Genomic DNA, 18,868 nt, shown 5'->3' with positions numbered 1-18,868 from the left:
TTCACAAGACCACATCAATACATAAACAATGAAAATATACAGTCAATTAAAAATAACACATAAAACGGCGCTCAGCCCAGCCTACCTTGCTGACGAAAGAACGACGAGGTGGGGTGATGTCGGGGGCACAAAACCATCAGTGTATGCCTGCCTTGAAAATAAGAAAGTCTTCAGCCCCTTTGTAAATACTGGGCCAGGAGGTGGCCGAGGCGGAGCTCAATGTTGGCAGACGAGTTCACAGCAGGTTGGGGCCGAGCCGGGTTGGTAAAGGCCACCTCCTGGAGGTGGAACACAATCTGGCCCCTGGACAACCTTAACAATTGCTGTCCAGCCCTAATGTTCTGGAGTGTGCGGGGCGGATGGGTATGGAGAGAGGTGGCCTCAAGGTACCCGGGCCCAAGCCATTAGGGTCTGTGAATGAGGTGCTAGAACACAATAGTTATTACCAGCATTTCATGATAAAGAAGTGTCTGTGAACAACTGGAAAGTCTAGACATTGTGTCACATTTGAAATGATATGAGCAACTGTATCTGGGCCATTTTTCAACCCTGCCATAACCTCCACACTCCACTGCTAATGGCCAAACCCCAGAAATGGATAGGATGATCGAGAATTCTGTTTTTCAATTTTCAACCAATTTTCTTGGCTTTTCCCCCCCTTCATGTAAACCCTATTTTGCCATCTTGACCACAACTCTGATGTTGCTTGACCATAAAATGTTCCAGTTTTCATGCTTGGGGGGGGTGAAAATGTTGGAAGGCATGCGATTATCCTTTATTGTGCGGATAGTATAGTGTTCCTGAAGTAATGGATTATTCCGAACTCACCACACTCTACGAACACTGTCCAACTGCTGTTGGCCAACAAGAGGAGAGGAAGTGGCCGCAGAGCAAGTCCTTCATTGTTACTTGAATTTGTAGCTGGCTGAACTGTTACTAGCTCCTGAGTTATTATTATTATTAATTATTAACCTTTATTTAGAAGTGAAGCGCTGTAAATTCCACAGCGCTGTAACATGCGAATACTTTGTTCGTTAGCACGGTTCCCCTGGCCCTCAGTGCTTACAATCTAAAAAGACATGACACAGAAGGAGAAGAGGATGTGGTGGAGGGAAAGGTGTAAGAGGGTCCCCGGAGCAGTCCTCTCAACCTCCGAGGTCTGGAACCAAGGCAGATGGACTGGAGGGAGGGCAAGGCTTCATAATGCGTGGTTAATCATTATACCAGAGGAAAATTACATACAATCACCAAGTAGGATAATACATATACAAGTACATAGGAGATACAGGAAATGGATCGATAAACAGCCCGAACAACAGAAACATCAGATAGTAACGCGACAATGTTATGGGCGATGCCTGGGAAAGCTTCTCTGAGATAGGATGTTTTCAGCTCCGTTTTGAAGCTGGTTAGTTAAAAGAGTATGATGGCTCTTGCGTTGCTGGAGAACGGAGGAAGGAAGGTTCCAGGTAGTGAGGGGGCCAGCAAGTGCAAAAGGAGGCGAATACGGGACACGGGATGGGGCAAGAGGGAAATGCCGGGCTGAGACAGGAAACCCTTGGGACTACCAGCAACGGAGGCGCCTGGTTGGGAAAGGTGAAGAGAACAGAAGGTCTGATAAGTAAGGAGGGGCTTAGTCCATGGAGGGCTTTGCAATGTCGACAGCAGGAGCTCTAACTGAATGGCGGAAAGGGATGCAGGGAGCCAGTTGAAGGGGATGCCAACACAGGGAGAAATGTGGTCAGAGCGGGTGGGTGGAACGAGATTAATGCGGTGCAGCTGAATGGCTGGACAGAGATTAAAGGACGGAGGTGAGAAAGAGGAAGCCCAGCCAGAGGGACATTACAGTAATGCACGAGTCGTGAGATTTTCCACTAGGGCAATGGACCAGGAATCTGGCAGTAGCAGGCGGGAGAGAGATATGGTCGGATGTTGGGCAAAATATTGTACAAAAAGAATCTACAAGCCTTGGCTGTGGTCTGGATCTGCAGGGATACCACGACAGAGAAGAGTCACAAGATAAAGCCAAGACTGCGTGGCTTGCTGGACTGGTTGAATGGAAATGGTTGTCCACAGAGACAGAAAAGGCAGTGTTGAAGAGTTGGGCTTTTAGGAGGAAAAGACAAGGAAGCTGCCGTCTTGGACATGTTGAGCTTCCAAACGCCGATGGCGGCATCCACTGCCCGCAGAACAGCTGAAGGCAAGATGAGACTGCTGTTCAAAGCCTTGGCGCGAAACAGTCAGGGGCAGCAAAGATTACAGCTGGGTGTCATCGGCCATAGAGATGGTAGGAAAAACCAAAAAGAGCTGAAGAGTTTTCCTAAGGACAGTGTGTAGAGAGCAGAACAGACAGGAAGGGGACGCCAGAACAAGAGCTCTGGGGAACTCCAAACAGATAAGGGAACAGGCGAAGAGAAGTTCAGAGCCCCCCTGCAACTCACGCAAAAGATCTGCCAGGACACTAGTAAGATCTAAACCAGTCCGAGAACAGAGTCTGAGGAACCCAAGGCCAGAGAGTACCAGAGAGTATGTCAATTATGGAGACAGTGATCAACAGTGGTCCAAACGGCCTGCCAGGACAGACGCGAGAAGAAGAGACACAGAGTAAAGGCCATTAGCCTTGGCCTGTAAAGAGTCATCGAGATCTTAGTGGAGAGCTGTCCTGTAGAATGCCTTTGGCGTGCGGCACCAACACAGACTGAAAGGGATCCACAGGATGGCAATTGGCTGCAAAGGAACACTCAAGGACAAGCGCGAATAGAACACCCCGTTCCAAAACCACTTAGAAGAAAGGGAGAAAGGGGAGAACTTTGTAACCAAGAACGCTTGTATGCCCACGTTTGCTGATTTTTCCTCCTCGCAACACCAGCCCAAGTTATTTTGACACAGAGATAGAAAATCCCTCAGGATCTTCCTGGTAGTAAAAATGTATTAGTTACAAATCAAATATTAACCACATACTGTCCTTTCAGGACTCTTAAAAATCTTTGCCTAATGGTAGGGCTGGGCAGTATCCGCCCTAAAACCACTAAAAGATAGGGGATACTAGCGTTTATACTTTAGAGCAGGGACGATAAGTATGTGGCCATTCAGATTTTGGCTGTAGTTCCCAGTATCCTTACCATGATGGCTAAAGGAGTTCACCAGGAATTCCAAGGGAAATCAACAAGTGCTTTATGGACTACAGCAAAAGCATTTGACTGCATAGATCACGAAAACTAGTAGATGCTCGTAAGGTCTTTGGGGTGCCACCACATCTGATAGACCTGAAGAGAAATGTGTATTCAGGACAAGAGGCTACTGTTAGAATTCGGAGAAAAAGAATGGTTCCCAATTGGCAAAGGGGTCAGGCAAGACTGCCATTTTATCACCTATTTGTTCAACATATGCAGAAAACATCATAAGAAAGGTTAGACCAGGGGTAGGCAACCTACGGCCCGTGAGCCGTGACCGGCCTGGCAGACTTGGGTACGGCCCCAGCCGGTCCTGCTGCCGATTGCCACTGGGGCCTTTCGACCTATCAGTAGAGGCAAACAAGGGGAGCAAGTGGGGAGAAGCGGCGGGCAAGGGGGGGCAATTGTCTATAGTAGCCTCAGAACATGGCATTTATATAACATTTTTTGAAAAAATCAGCAAATTTTTTTGCGTGTCCTCCATTTTTTAAAAAAAAGTGTCCTTCATTTGAAAATTTTGTCCTAAATTTGTCCCGGTTTATTTATTTATTTTTTTTTAAATATTTAATTATTTGTTTTTGGCTCCCCCACCCCCCAGTTTTCTGAGGGACAGCAAACCCAGCCCCCAGGCTCAAAAAGGTTGCCTACCCCTGGGTTAGACTGAGAAGGAGGAGTGAAGCTAGAAGAAGGAACAAAACAATCTAAAGTATGCAGAAACCACCATAGTACTAGCAGAACATCACAGCCTGGAACAGGTACTAAGAGGTCAAAGTTGAAATGCAAAAACGGCCTAATGCTGACATAAAGAAAAACAAAAATAATGATCCATAGAAGAAATACATAATTCAACCTAGACAATGAGGAAACTGAAATGTAAGAGAGTTCCTGTACATGAACCAGACGTTAAAACAGAATGGAGACCACAGTCAAGAAGTCAGAAGAAGACTAAGAATGAGAAGGACAGCTATGAAAGAGCTGGAAAAGATCCTAAAGAGTAAAGATATACAACTGAGCTCTAAAGTTAGAACTGTCCAAGCCATTTTATTCCCCATAACCATGTATGAATGAATGTGAGAGCTGGGACAATGAAGAAAGCAGATAGGAAGAATATCAATATCATCTGAGATGCCTGAAGAAACAGTGGCTCAAAATACTGAGATGAAAAGACAAAAAAAATGGTCCTTGAACAGATCAAGCCCGAAATCTCCCTTGAAGCCAAGATAATCAAACTGAGGACTGTCACACTTTGGCCACTTGATGAGTAGGAACAACTCACTATAAAAGATAATATGGGCCAGTATAGACCGCAGAAAGGGGCAGCCCACAGCCATCCCTTTCCATGGGGGATAAGGGCCCAGGGCCGCCATACCAGCAGCACAGAGGCCCCAATCCGGACTTTTCCAGGCCATGGAGAAATGGCCAAATGGCTGCTCCCCATGGCCTGGAAAAAGGGGGTGTCCTTGAGGCTTCGTGTCCCTGGACATCCCAGGAGCCAGAGCCATGGAGAAAGGGCCACTTGGCCCCTTCCTCCCTGGCTTCGTTTCCCGCAGATTCCTTCTCAGTTCCGCAGCCCAGCCGCCATAATCGGTCTGGGGGCAGCACGAAGACTCACACACGGGTCATGCTTGGACGCAGTGCATGCATGACATCATAATGGCGGTGCCCATGTACCAGGACGCCACCATTATTGCACCGCCAGCACGTATTAGAGTTAGGGAGTTGTACATGGTGTGCGCTCCCTAACCCTATACCGTGTCTGGTATGCCGCTGGTTGGTTGGTTGTCGTACCCACGTCAATGCTAGGTAAGTGGTAGGGAAGTAGAAGAGAGGAAGACCTCATGCCAGATGGATGGATTCAATCGAAAAGGTCATGGGCCTTGATTTGCAGGACCTAAAAAAGCAGGGGAGGATAAAGGGGCTTGAGATATCTCATCCACAGGGTGTGCAAGAGTCAGGGTCGACTAGTGGGCAGTTTAAAAACAACAGATGCTAGGAATAGCTACTGGAATGCAGTCCAAACATCTGAAGGGCAACATGATAATCACTGTAGCTTCAGAAGAAGGGTAAGGGTGATTTTCTTTTTAATGAGATAAAACAAACTGGGCAGAAATGCCTTTCCTGATGTCAGAGGCCCCATGAGATTTCCTGGCGCTCCCCACCACCACCAATTTTAATAGCAACTCATCAGGCCCCTCCTTTGTTTCCTTGCAAATATGAGATGAAACTTTCCATTCTTCCCTTTTCAAAGGCATGTGTAAACAATGAGAAGGGAAAACCCCAGCCATGCAACTTAGCTCCTTAAAAAAAACAAGGAGCAGAATTCCAAGCTGCCTGTCATCATAGAGGACAGAATTTATATTCTAATTTGACCTCCTGAGTCCCACATTATAGACCCCCGTACATTATGCTTGGGATCAAGTTAATGACAGGATCCAGAAATCCGAGTCCAAAGAGCTGGGTCTCCCATTCATCAAGTATCATCGCTCTATGGAATGATTCCAACATGCTTTTTTTTTATAAAGAACTCTTGTATATCTATGATATTAAATTGCAGAAATTGCTTGGTCAATATTGAAATAGGTTATGCAAAGCCCATCTGTTTCATTCTAGAAGACAGCTGGCAAGCTGTTAATTCCTAAAGAGTGAGGAAAGCTGACGGGTAGAACTGTCTCTGATGGCAGCCTAAAGTCCAGTCTGTGGGTAACATAGCACAGAACAAGAATCCTTTGGGTGTACTGTCCCATAATAGTTTAGAATTGCTCTCTCTGCCCTGCTGTTTTGGACCAGCCAAAATCGTCAGGAAATTGGATTGGATAGTGTTTCAGATCTCCCTTACAATGTAGATTCTGTGTGATCCACACAATTTCAAAGGCAGTATCCAGAATTTCATGCTCTAACAACATTCACAGATAAATGGAGGATACGCTGAGCGACATCAAAGTACATTCAAAATGCCAAAAGTTACTGAGTTAGAAGAGGCTGCAGCAGTTTTATCTTTGCCTGGACTCTACAAGGAATAGCAAGATTCTCCCCCTTCCCTCCCTTTTGCTGATTAACTGAGTGTAATTTTTTTTACTTTTCACTCAGTTTGCAGTATTTGAAGTGAGCTGAGCACAAAGGAGAAAGTAGGAGGAGGGCGACAGAGAACCTGGGACATTTTAAATGCGGCTGAAAAAGTAGGACAGCATATTACAGTTGGCCCTCTGTATCCATGGATTTCTTATCCCTGGATTCAACTATCCACAGCTTTAAATATTAAAAATAAATAAATATTTTGAAAACATTCCAAAAGCAAACCTTGATTTTGCCATTTTTATATATTGACTGTGTCATTGTATTTAATGGACTGGAGCATCCACAGATTTTGATATCCACAGGGGCCTCTGAACTGAAACCAAACCCAGTGGATACCAAGGGCCCATTGTAATTGGGTCTGTTCCTTACCAGATCAGGACAGTTGGAGGAATTATTTCATTAATCCACACCAAGAGGTTGCCAGAGCAGGATCACTGTTTGCAAGTCTCTCTATCCAGGTCGAGGCCAAAATTGATAGATACGAGTATATCAATTTAAGTTCCATGCCTCTCTGTGCTTTCAAAGGAATTACTGATCTAAGAACACTGTCTCCAAACTTGCAAGCCGGTTCTTTACAACAGGCAGTACGACAGTGGCTCTATAAGGTGGGTGCATCCCTGAACCTCCAAAGCAATTTTGATGATGCCTAATCCCATCATTTATGTGTGTGTGTGCGCTGCGCACGCGTGCCAATTTACCAGGGATTTTTTTCACCCCAAAAAACACCCAAAAGCCTGCAAAACAACCATGCATGTGGCATTTTAGGTCTTCCACCCACAAACGAAAAACCATCCATGTAGGGCTATCCATGTAGGTAAAGGCCATCTCCTAATTGGTCATGTCTACGTGAGGCAAAGAGTCATAAAGTCCAGGAATAAAAGGGAGTTTTAAATTTTATTTCCTGGACTTTATGACTCTTTTTCTTCCCAAGCTCACATGGCTGAAAGGAGGAATGGCCTTGCCTACATGAATATCCCTCCATACCATTTTAACTAAGAGAACAACAAAACATCTTAACAGGGTGGTAACTCTAAATCATCCTATTTTTCTTTCCCCTGTATGGTTTTAACACCTTTCCCTGATGAAAAAGGCCGTGGAGCTTCAAAAGATGAAACATGGTTGGTTGCCTAAGAAAGGTATAGTTATTTGTGGATTTTGGATGTTATGGTACTTTGCTGTATGGCCAACATGTTTACCCCTGGATATGTTCCATAAGCTGGAGTTAACCTGAAAGCACATAACAAGCGAGTAGACTGATACCAATAGGAACTTGGTAAACACTTTTAGGTAAATGCAGCCCCCCCAGTTCTTAATGAACTGTAACTCTCTCACTATTGCCTAACCAAGATTCCTGCCTGCTGGGAACTGCAGTCCATGGACAGTGCTGCTAGTTCTCTTCCAAATCACCCTGATGTTGGCCCATGGAATTTATTTGGAATTTCAATTCTGCTTGGGTGGTTTTAATATTTGGATGAGTTGGCAGGTACTCTGGAACTTCTCCCAGGTCAGAAAGCAGGGATATAAAATTCAAGAATTAAAATAAATAAGTGGACACTGGAAAAGTTTATCCTCTGAGTTCATCTCCTCTCTCTCCCCCCTCCAAGAAAAACTGAAGAAACAATGTCTCTTTTAAATGAGGTGTACTGATGTAGTGGACTGGTTTAAGAGGCTGGCTAGGATTTGGGGCGGTCAGAGTTTGAATCCCCACGCAGTCGTGAAAAACCACTATTGGTTGATCTTGAGCAACTCACACGTGTCTCGCTTCTCTTAAACTCAGAGAAATGCATGGAACCCTGAACTTTGTTTTGTTGTGTCCAAGTATTTTGGACTTTGTGATGCTAAACAACAACAAAGTTCCAAAAGAGCAGCTTGTATAGTGATCTGGGGTTGGACTAGACTCGGGTAGACCCAGCCTTGAATCCCGCTCAGTCAGAATGTCAAGGGTTGGGTTGCCTGGGTGAGTCCCACTCTTCAGACTCAAAGGATGGCAAATGGCAAAAGCCCTCTGAAGAAACCTGCAAGAAAACCCTATATAGTTACCGTTGGTCACCATAAATCAAAACTGACTTAGAGGCACACACAACAAGTTGACAAATAACCAACCAGGTGTAGTGGTCTGGGTTGGACTAGACTCTGGGAGACCCAGCTTAAATCCTGTTCGCCAGGACTGCCAGGTTGCCCTGAGCAAGTCAAACTCTCGTCTCAGAGGATGGCACTGGCAAACCTCCCTCTAAGAATCTTGCCATAAAACCCCTAGGTTTGCATAAATCATAATAATAATAATATATAAAATAATAATATAATCTAAAACAGAGTTGAACTAATCACAAATAAAACCATGGGCCAACATCAGGGGAATTTGGGAGGATTGGTATTGCACTGTCATGGACTCAGAGGCTGAGAGACTGTGATCACAAGAATCGCCCAGTGTCCCTTACTACACTAGAATTTGATTCTTTAGGAAACGTATTGTGTGCTCTTAAGTCATTTTGGACGATGGGGAGTCTTAAGTGAACTTGTGTTGTTCTTATGTGCCCGTCACGTCCCGCTCTGATGTCCAAAAGTCTGATGACCCTGCCGGAGAGATCCACCATACATAAACATTTGGAGCCTTGAGAAGGCAATAAAATGGATCTTTTCTGGCAGGCCTTCCAAATTGGCTCTTTGGAATGCACAGGCTTCCAGTTGCATAGCTGTTTCCCACCGGACTGTGGATTGTGCTTGATTTTATTGACAACATTATTGGTAGCATTTTATTGGAATTGGTTGTATTTTTTAACAACTATTTTAAAGTGGAGGGAGATAGGGAATTGGATTTGATATGTTTTGCTATGTTTTTACTTGTGCTTGTTGTGTTATATTTGTAATTGTTCTTATGTCTGGTGTTACGCCAACCCCTCGATCGCAATACAGGGAGAGGCAGATACAAATAATAATAATAATAATAATAATAATAATTATATTATATTTTATTATTATTATTATTATTATTATTATTATTATTTGTATCCTGCCTCTCCCTGTATTGGATCAAGGCGGGTAACAACAGACATACAGAACAATAAAAATCAGAACACAACAAGCCACAAGTAAAAACATAGCAAAACCATATCAAATCCAATTCCCCTATCTCCCTTCACATTAAAATAGTGTTAAAAAACAACAATTCCCAATAAAATGCTTACCAATAATGTAGTCAATAAAATACAAGCACAATCACAGTCCGGTGGGAACAGCTATGCAACTGGAGAGCTGAGCCATTCCAAAGAGGTCAATTTGGGAAGGCCTGCCAGAAAAGATCCATTTTATTGCCTTCTTAAAGGCCTCCAAAAATGTTATATGGTGGATCTCCTCCGGCAGGTCATTCCAGACTTTTGGACATCAGAGAGGACGTGAAGGCACATAAGAACAACAACAAGTTCACTTAAGCATCACCATCAGTCCAAATGACTTAGAGGCACACAATAAGTTTCCAAAAGAACCAATATAGTGTAGTAGGGGACACTGGGCGATTCTGGGGAGTCACAGTCTCCCAGCCTCTGAGTCCATGGACAGTGCAACTACCCAATCCTCCAAATTCCCCTGATGTTGGCCCATGGTTTTATTTGTGATTTCAACTCTGTTTTAGATGGCAAACCTCCTTCTGAAAGACATCTTGCCAAGAAAACCTTGGGACACAGGGTCACCTTTTTTGTTGTTGTGTGTCTTCAAGTCATATTCGACTTATGGTGAGGCCTAAGAGTAAACCATCCCAGGGTTTTGGTGGCAAGATTTGTTGGGGGGGTGGGGGGTTGGTGCCATTGCCTTCACCTGAGGCTGACAAGTGTGACTTGTCTAAGGTTACCAGTGGGTTTCATAGCCAGGGACAGAAAATCTTGCCAGAAACCACTCTGGAATCGGGTTCACCTTCAGGCCTACCACCAACATATGGCCCAGGGCCACATTGCGGCCCCACCAAAGGGATTTGAGTGGCCCACAAGGATGTGGAATGACTTCCAAGGCACCTCTGCCACTTGGCCTCCTGCCGGAGGAGAGGGCCAGGTCAGAAGTGAGGAGGAAGGGTGAATGCTCACCCCAACAACGCTTCCTGCTGCCTGGCTTTCTCTCGAGAAGGCCAAGTGGTGGAAGAGGAAGAGGGGCAAAGCTCCCCATCTTTTGGCCATCTCCAAAGAAAGTCCAGGCAAAGGAGGGGAAGGCCAGGCAAGGCTCCTCCGCCATTGCCATTTGGTTTGTCTCCGAGGAGTGGGCTGGGCAACAGGAAGCAGCAGGATGGAATTAATATTATATAATATTATTAATTAAATAATAATAGTAATAATAGTTTTCTGTGTGTTTTCAGGATATGTGGCCATGTTCTAGAAGAGTTTATTCCTGACGTTTCACCAGCATCTGTGGCTGCATCTGATGCTGGCGAAACGGCAGAATAAACTCTCTAGAACATGGCCACATAGCCTGAAAAAAACACACAGAAAACTATGGATGCCGGCCATGAAAGCCTTCGACTTCCCAATAACAACAACAACAACAACAACAATTAAAACCTATCTGTGGCCCAAAAGAGTTTAGCCTCTTTTAATGTTGGTGCGCCCTACTGCTGCCAAGTTGTGCAGGTCTAGGGTCTCAATAGTGGGAAAGGACTTGGAAAAAAAGCACCCAGCCACAGGAAAGATGTGGAAGCAGTGTAATGCAACACCAAAAACAAACACACACACACACACAGACATTTCCCTCCGGCTTGGCCCTTAATCCTTAGCAGTCCCCTCTGTGCGCGCCTGGCCGGTCTTTCAGATGCAGTGCCAAGTTTGTTCTCTCTGGGAGAGGTAACGGGGGGGAAGGATTAGGTTCCTTTTTCCGGGAACGAGGGCGGCCAGGGTGATGTCAACCGCTGGAATCCCGGTCCGGGGAGAGGAGGAGGAGGCGGAGGAAGGGCCCAGAGAGGCCGGGGGTGGGCGATCCGGGGGTGGGGAAGGGGGGCAAACACAAAGGATAAAACTCGTGCGCCTTGCAAGGCGCAAGCAGCAGCCAAACCTGGACCAAAGGATGGAGTGCTGCCAGTTAAGAGTCGGGGGTGCGTATTTGCCAAAATCTGGGGGGGGGGGGGGGTCCCCTTCCTTCCACTCTGATGTACATCTTGGGGCTCCCTTCCTCTTATGGGGCCGGGGATCGGTGGTGTCATGTGGATCTACTTGGCGCAAAGTTTTGGGAAGGATGGCACCAACTTGGATGGAGCCCTTTTTCGACCCAGGGCTGCTGCTTCTCCTCCTTGCCAGTGAAACCTTATCGTTGCTTCTGGGGAGAAAGGATTTCCCTGGGTGAATCTCTGCCTCTCCAGATTTCAAAGATTGTAGCCTGTATTAGTCTGGAGAAGCAGTATGGAGAGAGATATTGTAGCACTAACTGAGAGAAAGAAGTTGGCAGCAAGAGCTTTCCTAAGCATCTGAGGAATTGTAGGAAAGCTCATGCTGACAACTTCTTTCCTTCAGTCAGTCTCAAAGAGGCTACAAGATCTCTCTCCATACTGATCCTCCAGAAGTTACTTCTTTTTAAGCCCCCCACCCCCCACTCTTACATTTGTCCAGTTTGTCCCTGGCTTTCCATCCACCAAATCACCTGAAGAAGTACAAAAGCTCATGCTGCCAACTTCTTTCTTTCAGACAGTCTCAGAGGAGCTACAAGATCTTTCTAAGTACTGTACTGATTTTACAGACTAACAAGGGCAGGGAGATCTTGCAGCATCTTTAAGACTGACTGAAAGAAAGAAATTGGCAGCATGAGCTTTTTCTACATACTCAGATGCATTTGGTGGAGTGGAAGCCAGGCACAGACATGTATCTACCATTGGTATGTGAGGATGTCAGTTCAAATTACAAATCCTTTGTGTATGGAAATGAAGTGGCACAGCCAGTTTTAACTATGGTCTTTAGTGCACAAAGACATAGGGAACTGGGCACTAACTACCATTGTTAAGACTGGAGCTGCAACTTCATTTCCATACACAAAGGATTTGTAATTTGAATTGACATCCTCACATAGCAATAGCACATATATGTCTGTGCCTGGCTTTCCATCGCCCAAATGCATCTTAGGAAGTAGACTGAAGTCTACGAAAGCTCATGCTGCCATCTTCTTTCTTTCAGTTTGTCTCAAAGTTGCTGCAAGACCTCTCTCCGTACTGATTCTACAGACTAACACGGCTATATCTTTGAAGACTCACAAGGCTGTATTTTTGAATTTGTCTAATGTAATCAGGGTCTTGGACACTTTTATACCCGGTGATAGAATTCAAAGGATATAGACGAGTTAGTCTGTAAAATCAGTATGTAAATAGATCTTGTAGCACCTTTGAAACTACCTGAAAGAAAGAGGTTGGTAGCAGGAGATTTTGTAGACTTCAACCTACTTCCTTAGATGCATTTTTGGGAGTGGATACAAGTTGAGTCTCACTTCTCCAAAACACTTGGGACCAGAAATGTTTTAAAGTTTGTGAGTTTGTTGGATTTGGGGATATTTGCATATACGTGATGTACATCTTGGCGATGAGATCCAAGTCTAAACATGAAATCCATTTATTGTTCATGTACATCTTATACACATAGCCTGAAGATCATTTTATACACCATGTTTGTAATAATTTTTTGTGCATGAAACAAAATTTGTGGGCAGTGAACCAAAAACAAGCAAAAGTTTCACTACCTCAGCCACCCATGTGGACTACTTTGGATTATGAAATACAGTATTTCCAATTTCGGAATTCTGGATAAGGGAGACTCAACCTGTACAATACTGGGGCCTCATTAAAGTGATTTTCAATCCAAATCGATGTATAGATTCGACAGCAAAGCATGGTTCCCACTACATTTGTCCTGGTCACATTTTTTCCCTGTAAAATAACTCACTTGTAGGCCACATTCATGAATGAATTGGTTTAAAATGGACCTGCTCCAGCCGGCCGAAGGGCAAATTTAAATCAATTCCAATCCACATCTGGTTCACACTTGCGCAGAATTGATTAAGACATGGGTTAAGTGGGTCTAGCACATGGCCGTCCTCTCCGCATCGCTTCAGCAAATCGATTCAAGTGGGAACCAGGGTCATTTGAACCGGTTCAAACCGATTTGCAATCCGGTTTAAAAGGTAGTGGGAATCAGGCTGAGTGGTTTTAGCAGAGCATATCTGGAACATCAGCCGTGCAAGCTGGTTAAAAGGAAAGGCTTGTCCCAAAGCTTGTTGGAAATTCAGCTGGCTTGGTTTTTGTTTGAACTTTAAACTGTATGTTGGATCACTAGAGCTAGCGTGGTGTAGTGGTTTGAGTGTTGGTCTACAACTCTGGAGACCAGGGTTTGAATCATCGTTCAGCCTTTGGAACCCACTGGTGCTCTCTCAGCCTCAGAGGAAGGCAATGGCAAACCCCCTCTGAAGAAACTTACCAAGAAAACCCTGTTCACATTAGGATCACCGTAAGTCAGAAATGACTTGAAAGCACAATAACAACTAGATAATAAACACACACACATACAGCTTCTCCATGAATGAACCTAGAATAGATGATGTAGTGTAGTTTCATGCCCAAGAGACAAAGTTGTGAATGGGAAAACGTCTCCTTACTGGCCATGACCAACAATCCTGTGGTGTACTCTGCTACTACACCCCAGTTTCAAATAGGATACTTAGGCTAAGGAGTAGCTGACACACAGAGCTTGACCTGCTGACCTCTGCTGAGCACACTAGCACTAAAGACACAGGAGCAGATTATGACACTGGTCACTTGGCAATCTCATAAGGAACTACATATGTAGGAGAACAGCAGAAGAATAAAATCCAGAGGATGCTAATATATTTTTAAATGGAAGGGGAAGGTTTGAGGAATGTATGCAGAGAAGGTATAGCTTCGTGACAGCCTTGTGAGACTACACTGCCAGATTAATTCCTCAGTCAGTTTGGGGACTAGAAATGTTATTCATTGCCATAATCATTCCTTTTTGCTGCTTCGTAACTGTATAGCAGAACCGGCAAAGGGACTGATATGCTATGGGACATTGACAAGTGAGTTCCTGTGCACATTGGGCATTTCCAGTGCACATCAGTTACACATCTTCCCAGTTCAGTTTCTTAGTGCCTCTGGATGAAAGAACATACAGTACAAGATTTTTGCTGAAGTTTGAGAGAGAGAGAGAGAGAGAGAGAGAGAGAGAGAGAAGTTGTTTGGCCTGTCCAACCTGTGGCCCAACTAACTGGTCAAGTATGAATAGCCAATCAGGTATGAATAACCTGCCAGTTTATTAGAAATCTCTCTTTTCCAGCCTTCTGCACCAGCAAACACAGGAGACTTATCAAGCCATTTTCCATGGCTGACTATCTCTGTTCAGCTTGGCAAATCATAGATGGCATAGGTATGTTTTCTATGTGCAATTTACATTATGGCAGTGCTGGGAAGAGTGTAAGCCTATGTGCAAGCAGGTATATTTCTGAGGCCCTCAGCTCCCCCAGATTTCCATTTTTTCCCTAACTTACAAAATCTGACAGCCTCGCCAGGATATCTTTGAAGCAGCAACAGACCTTTTTGATTGATTGTAATTCCCACCTGCTCTGTAGAATATTTTTTCAAAACCTATTTTTTGAAACCAGACGTGGACTTCTGCCTAGGTCTGGTTTTGAGGGAGGGCATTTGGGGCAGTTCGTATGTCTCTCAATGGACCCGAGGGTCAAAAATCCTGGGTCTGCCAGACCCATCCCTGCTCCAGAGTAACATGGACTTATGGCACAGTTATGGGAGCAGCCAGAAATGTGTTCGGAATGTAGTTAAATAAGATGTCCAAGGTGTCCATGTGGAGAGGCAAGGACAAGACACGAACAGACAGTGGGTTGTGGATGCACTGTGTGGTGCAGCAACCCAAGACTGAGTGAAATTGGAGCCACTGTAAATTGACCCCCATCAATGGGCGGCGGGGGGGGAGAATGCACTGTTGTGTTCTGTTAAACCCAATAAACCACAAAACCCCTTAATTGCCTGGTCTGTTATAGGTAATGTCACTTGTGGGTAGTCATCAAGCAGCCACAGAGGAGAGAGAGTGTGTTTTCAAAATTGCAGTTTACAAGAGTCAGTGTGGTTTAGTGATCTGAATGTTGGACTAGAACTCTGGGAGACCAAGATTTGCATCCCTGCTCATGGAATGACAATGAGTGACCTTGGGTGAGTCACACTCTCTCAGCCTCTGAGGAAGGCACTGGCAAAACCACTTGGAACAAATCTTTCCAAGAAACCCCAGTGATCGTGGGAAACAACTGAAAGGCACACAACAGCAACAAAGTTGACAAAAAGCTTGTCTGCTTTCCCTTTCCTCTTAACTGGGTTTCATGGCATTTTGTGAATAAATTTTAAGAAATACAGTACATGATTGGGGATAACCAGAAGTCAGCACCTTTCTTAAATGGAGATCAAAATGTAAGAGGAGAGGATGAAAGAGCTGGGCAAGTTTAGCTTGGTGAACAAAGGCTGCCACAAAGAGTGAAGGGGAGGGATAGATAGGCTTGTTCTCTGCTGCTTAAGGCTACATCAGCACAGCAGAAATAATCCACCTTTACACCACTTTAACTGCCATGGCTCAGTGCTGTGGAATTCTGGGAACTGTAGTTTGTTGGAACTGTCTACCGTAGAAGAAAAAGCTCCAGAGCAGAGCTCTGGTGCCACAACAAACTACAGTTCCCATAATTCCATAGCATTGACCGATAACAGTTAAAAGTGGTGTCAAACTGGATTATTTCTGCTGTGTGGATGCACCCTAAGAGACAGAACTAGATCTAATATTAGAAGGAACTTCTTGATAGTGAGAGCAGTTTGGTAATGCAACCATTTGCCTAGGGAGGTGGTGAGATCTCCTTCTCTGTATAGCTTCAAAAAGATGCTGGACAGCTACCTGCTGGGGATGCTCTACCCAGGGATCCTGCATTGAGAAAGGAGTTGGACCATGAGGTCCCTTCCAACTCTATGATTCTACGAAATTCCTTCTCCCGCATCAGGCCTGTGAACCCTGTACTTCCCCCCCCCCCCCCCAAATGTTGTTGAACTATAGCACCAAGCAGTCCTAGACATTATAGGTGAAGCTGAAGAATACTGGGAATTGCAGTCCAACAACATCTGGAGGACTGTATCATCCTCACTTCTGTTCTATGCAGCCATTAAAGGTGCAGGAGCTTTTTCTTACATGACCAACAGCCCCATCTCTATGGCTTCAGCTTTTAGGTTGGCCCCCACTTTCCTCTTTCCATATTTTACAACAAAAGCCTAAACTGATGCTAACCATCCCCTTGCCTTCTCCACCTCCTTGGGTCATCCCAGTTCCTTAACAGTTTGTTGCTGTTGCTGCTGTTGCTGTGTGCCCTTCCAACTTTTGGCGCTCTTAAGGCAAACCTATCACAGGGGTTTCTTGGCAAGATTTGTTCAGAGGAGGGTTTTGCCCTTGCCTTCCTCTGTGGCTGAGAGAGTGACTTGTCCAAGGTTACCTAGTGGGTTTCTATGCCCAAGTGGAGATTCGAATCTTGGTTTCTAATTCAACAATCAAACTGCTATACTATGCTGTAAATCTCCTGTATTCTATTATTTCTTCTCCACTCCCCTGCCTGAGGCCCTGCATGAAAGCCATGAATGAAAAGATCATCTCTGCACATATTTCCACTTTGGCACTGGAGGGTAGAGTTAATTATTAACTGGGTATTTGAAAGAGCTTTCCCTTCTTAAGATGCCTTGGGCACCACACGTCTCTGCTTTGCATATACGCATGGCCAGGTGCAGTTCTTGGGTTTTCCAGTTGAAGAATTACAACCAGTGACACGGAAGAGTTCCTCTGCGAATGATCAAAAGTCCATTTCTTGTCCAGCATTTGGTTTCCCAGCGAAGCCGGAAATCCTCCCCAGCAGGGCATAAAGATGAGATGGGCAAAGGGCAGACCTAAAGCGGCATCTCCCTTAAGCTAGTTTTCAAGTTTTCATCCACTCCAGACTCATCATACTCCCTTTTCAGAGGGAGCTTGCTATCCTCTGAGGCTCAGAGATTGTGACTTGCCTAAGGCCACCCAGTGGGTTTACATGGCAGAAGCCAAAATGTTTTGTTAATTTGTATATAAAGTTCTGTTTGCTCTCCCCCTGCAAGTACTTGCAAGTAGGCAAAATTAATAATAATCTTCCTGTTAATGCTGAGCATCTTTATACACACCTTAAAACCAATTCCAGGTCTTTACATGTTAAGGCTGATTATGGTGGTGCATATGAATGGTCTGAATAGGTATATGCCAAAATGTGTTGGCATATAGCAAATCCACATCCAAAATCCACAAAACAGTGATAACTTTTATTTGGCCACCCAGAATGCACAAAAAAACATTGCTGTCAAACTTTCAAAGCTCCATTGGCTTCTTCATCAGGCAAAGGTGTTAAAAATCATACAGGAGAAAGAAAAAACATTATAATGTTAGTCACAGGTCTGCATTTTGTCAAGATGTTGTTCTTGTTCTTAGTTAAGATGGTATGGAGGCAGGCATCTCCTCCTTCTAGGAGACAGACCATCTTAAAGTCCAGGAAATAAAATTTAAATTCCATTAGCAACACAAAAAGATGCTTTCTTTGAGATCCAGGTTGTCTCCATCCTTTGTGAAGCTACGGGCCCCTTTGTTAGGCAGAGAACATTGAATTTCTGAATGGCTGTGCTTGATACAAAAACCAAAGCCAAGTTGGGAACTCTGTAGTCCTTCAAGTGTTCTTGAACTGCAACTCCCAGCATTCTTCACCATTGGCTAGATTACCTAGGACTGCTGAGAGTTGCAATCCAGGAACATCTGAAAGGAACCACATTTCCTGATACTCATCTAGAGCAAAAGGAAGGAATATATAGTGTTCTGGATGTTGTTGGACTGTAGCTCCCATCAGCCATATTTAGCACAGAGAGGGGGGGGGAATACCCCAGCTTTCTTCCAAATAGGACCCAGGCATCTCACAAAATGAATTTAAAATAGGTTATCTGAATTAAAGCCTTATAATAAAAAACTAAATATGTTAAAACAATATTTTAAATATTTTTAATATGATATTTTATTTAAACCTTCACCTCTGAAAGCTAGAGGTATGCCCAAGCAGCACACAGTTCACTTGGGTTTGTGAGTAGAAAGCTGAATGGCACTCAGTGTATACAGTATATACTTAGGGTTGCCATAAGTGAGGACCTCCAAACCGGGACAAATGTAGGACAAATGTAGGGCAACATTTTCAAATGTAGGACACGTTTTCATAAAAATGGAGGATGCGCAAAAAATGTTAATATAAATGCATGGTTTTTAGGCATGATCAAAATGGAGGACATTCTGGCATTATTCCTAGACAGATGGCCGAAATGGACTTGCCCTCGAGTTCAACTGTACTTCTCAGAAGTGTGTACTTAGGCAAGGGACTGTGGTTTTTCTTCACTGCGCATGAGTTTGTAAAAATCACAGCAAGTTACATTGACCATGCCTCAGAGGCTTGTTGATATCAATATCATCATCATCATCATCATCATCATCATCATCATCACTATAATTGTCCAAGAAAGGCAGACTTGTTAGCATTCAAAGCGTCATAAATATACAGAAAAT

General features: G+C 44.4%; 1 protein-coding gene across 1 annotated transcript in view; it reads left to right on the top strand.

Annotated features, from left to right (window-relative positions):
• PRSS8 (serine protease 8) overlaps positions 1–18,868 on the top strand; it is a 687,619-nt gene that overhangs the window by 45,837 nt on the left and 622,914 nt on the right. The window lies entirely within an intron of this gene.

The sequence above is a fragment of the Sceloporus undulatus genome, chromosome 6 (genome assembly GCF_019175285.1).
Source record: "Sceloporus undulatus isolate JIND9_A2432 ecotype Alabama chromosome 6, SceUnd_v1.1, whole genome shotgun sequence".
Taxonomy (NCBI): Eukaryota; Metazoa; Chordata; class Lepidosauria; order Squamata; family Phrynosomatidae; genus Sceloporus; species Sceloporus undulatus.
Note: the sequence above shows the minus strand (reverse complement) of the source record. Positions and strands in the feature narration are given on the sequence as shown.